We start from the raw sequence: 4,058 nt of genomic DNA on the forward strand, positions 1-4,058 counted from the left end.
CCATAAAGGGAGTGAAGAGATTCGGCAAGAAGGGAAAACTCAGTCCCTAATATGTTGGTCCCTTCAAAATTCTCAATCGCTTAGGCAAACTAGCTTATGATCTCGAATTGCCTTCAGATCTAGCTTCAGTTCATCCAGTCTTTCATGTCCCCTTGCTAAAGAAGCACATAGGTGATCCAACAGTTGTAGTCCCAGTTGAGGACATAGATATTCAGAACAGTCTCTCATATGAGAAAATTCCAGTTGAAATTCTTGACTATCATATTCGCAGACTGAGGAACAAAGAAGTCCCTCTAGTTAAAGTACTTTCGCGGAATCAGTCCGTTGAGAGAGCTACTTGGGAAGTAAAAGCAGATATGTGGACCAAGTATCCTCACCTAGATTTCCTTAAGTTCATTCAGCTTATGGTTCAAATTTTAGTTACAAACTATGCTCAGTTTTCATTTCAAACTTGGTATCTTTATCGTTACATGTTCATTCATATGTTCATGAGTCAGTTCAGTCATGTATTCATACATCAGATATGCGTGATTAGCTTATCAGTACTCTATGTCATGCATTCATGTATCAACTCAGTCATAAAACCATGCATCAGATATGCATGATCTGCATGAATCTCAGTAATATCAGTCATATATACATGTTTTAGATGTTCACGTCCTTTATGTAAGCTCAGTCTATCAGAAATCTCAGCTTAGTCAGTCTCATTCAAGGACGAATATACCCAAGAGGGAGATATTGTAATACCCCGAGAATCTCAACCAATAGTACATCCATGATTTAAGATCATGAGAAATAAATTATAGTTATTTGGTAGTTTTATGATCAAGTTATATGTATATTAAGGCCTCAAATACATCCTATCTATTAGATGAATCAAAACATCCCTTACCGATTGAATTCTTGAGAAGGATATTGTCATAGTCAACTTCAAACAAGCATATCTTTTTTTATACTATTAATTTTTGATCTCATGACCCACCAAAAAATATATAATTGAATTAGATTTCCAACGATACCAATTTTTCCAAAATCTGGTATCGAAGTAAAAAGTTATGGCCATTTTACTGAGAGCTATCCGAGCTGCCTAGGAGCGACGGGCAAGCTGACGGACCGTCAAGTCAGCAATGGACTGTCACTTTGACCATTACAACTGAGGTATTAAGGCCATTTTCTAGCCCAAAATTGATGGTCGGAGTAGTGGTCAGTCACCAGAGTGACGGACCATCACCCAAACCATCAATTTTGTCTTAAACAACGCTGAAACAACGTTTTAAAGAGCTTTTTGGGTCTTTTTCCACCCCTTTTAACTCCTAATTACATCAAATCAAAGCACATAACTCCTCATTGATCCATAACATCAAAATTAAGGTTTCTTTCAAGATCAAAACCCAAGAACAAGATTCAAACACTTCTCCAAGAAAACTCAAGAATCAAAACGTCACCATTCAAGAACCTTCAAAAAAAGTTAACCTCCTTCAAGATTCAAAATTTTGAGGTATGTAAAGTGTTGATTTATGGGTTTTTTTCACCCATGAAGCTCAATAATCCCATTTTTAAACTTATGAATTGTGATTTTCATGTGGTGGGTTGATTTTAATTATGTTGATGTGGTTGTATGAATCCCAAGTTGGAGTCCTTATGTACTTTTCATAAACTTATGCTAGTATGTGAGTTGTAAACTCTTAAATGGAGTTGATTAAAGTAATCATGATGTATGTACTAGTGTATATGCCTAAGCCTAAGGTTATGCATGCAATGTGTTTGATAAAACGCCCAAAGGACTAGAATCATGCTTTAGGACTTAATTATGACCAAATTGATGAACCCATTCTTTACCCTTATGTTCAAAATGACTTCCATGTTATTGTTATGCATTGAAATCGTTTGATGGATTGTTCATGAGATTAGCCTATAAAATTATGACATGTTTATCTGCTTTCCTATTCATGTTCCAAACCATGATAATCAAGTGCTTCGTGAAATTCCCAATGATTGTATTATGGATTGTTGATTATGGCCGTGAGTCCAGGAAGTGTCATGTCTTGTGAGTTTTATGCTATCGAGTCCTAGGGGTACTTGTACCCAACAATTTAGTTGTGTGCCTAGAGCCGGTGTCATGTTTTTAAGATACTCTCGGTCAAGCCATGTTTAGTAGAATTCAGTCAGTCTCATGACTCAGGAAAACTCAGTAATCTCAGTAATCTCAATCAGTTATCAGATCTCAGTAATATTCCATCAGTCAACAGAACTCAGTAAACTTAGTCCAGTCAGTTCAATATAATTAATTCAGTATCTAATCAGATGGGAGTAGGATTCAGCACCGAGTGAGTCCAAGGATGGGAACTCACCTGTGAGTCGAGGGTGTGATTCTTAGAAGCAATCCTTGCGCTCCAGAACTACGTAGCCAGTGTAGATTGAGACATCTAACCTGTTAAATGAGGGTTGATGAGGTGGCTTAACCTGTTAGATAAGGGTCCCACCATTCTCCTTAGAGTACCTGTTAGATGAGGGATCACTCACAGCTTATCCTTACCAGTGGCGCGGTATTGATACCTTTTTGATTGGGCTTACAGATTAGACCCCAACTCAGCTATAATGCTTTATTTGGTAATAGCAAAAATTAAATTAAGTGATACAAACATCAAATATGAACAAATTCTTATATTCAATGGAAATCTCAATTTTGTCTATATGAAATAGCTTTGGTGAGTTCGATTGACTATGTTGTCATGCCAATAAGACCAGCATCGTGACCCTAGAACGGTACAACACCTATTCATTTGGCCGATGAAGTGCAGTTTGTCCAAATAATTATGTTGTTTCAAGTGGATATTCAGTTGGCTCGAAGTTGGTCGTTGATTAATTTTACCATCAGGATGCCCCTTCATGGAGCTTAAATTCCATAATTTTTGAATAGTATTATCAGGTTTCAGAATCCCTTTAAAGATGGGAAGAAATTATTGATAGATAAAATCCAAGCACCCATTCACTAGAAGTTGAGAATCTAGTTAGTATTATGTATCGCTAATTGACAGTACAATTTATTAGTATTGGGGGGAATTGGTACTCCCCTGACCCTGTCCAACGCATTCTAGTTTTACAGTGTGAGCTTCTGCAACCTGAAGTAACAGAACCATCTTGTGGATTATCAAAGACAGAGGGTGTGAAGAAAATGTTTTCATGAAAAATATTTCTATGAAATGTTTTCTTAGGAAAAAAGGTAATTACTTATGTATCATATTGCGCTCGGTACGTATGATTTGTCTATAATCTAGACAAACACTATTGCAAATAGGGAAAGGGTGGTGTAGGTTGGTGGGGCTTGCGGGGGTGAGGATGAAGATGATGGGTGAGGATGAAGATGATGTGTGTTGGAGGGTGGAGAGACAAAATCAATATGAAATGTCACTTGTAGTACGTGTTTTACCTACTTCGACTAGAAATGTCATTTTCGTATCTTTAAGCAACTTATTTTTCCTAAAGAAAATGTTTCATAAAAAAGTTGACCAACCGACGTGGGTAAATAAACATTTTCTTCCATAGAAAACACACCCTGCTTTATGTTTTACTAAAATTGCAACCAAGCTCATTAAGTTTTACCAAGATGGAATCCTCAACAAGGCACGAGGGGAATTCACAAGTAAAGGCGAATCAAGAATCTAAATAAAATGGACCCAAAATAAGTAATCTTATTATATGAATGCATTTTAAATAATTTTCCCATATGTAAACATAATTTAAACTGAAAATAACAGGTTAAACTGAACCTGCAGAACACACCAAAATCTGCATTTATTCATGAGACAATTGGCTGATACATATAATTGGCCCAAGACTAGCAATTATTCACACTGACTTGATTATATTGAACCATCCAACATTCACAGTTCTGACACTTTTCAAGAAAAATTGCAAATAAAGAAACACCAATATAAACTCAAATAGTTGCACTGGCATCGACAGGATTTGTGCCTCAGAGTGGTCCATCGCAGTGATGGAAAATGAATAAAAGTGCTGAAGTAAGAATGCAATTTAAAGATATTCCAATCTCAATC

This window comes from Capsicum annuum, chromosome 2 (assembly GCF_002878395.1).
Source record: "Capsicum annuum cultivar UCD-10X-F1 chromosome 2, UCD10Xv1.1, whole genome shotgun sequence".
NCBI classification, from domain to species: Eukaryota; Viridiplantae; Streptophyta; class Magnoliopsida; order Solanales; family Solanaceae; genus Capsicum; species Capsicum annuum.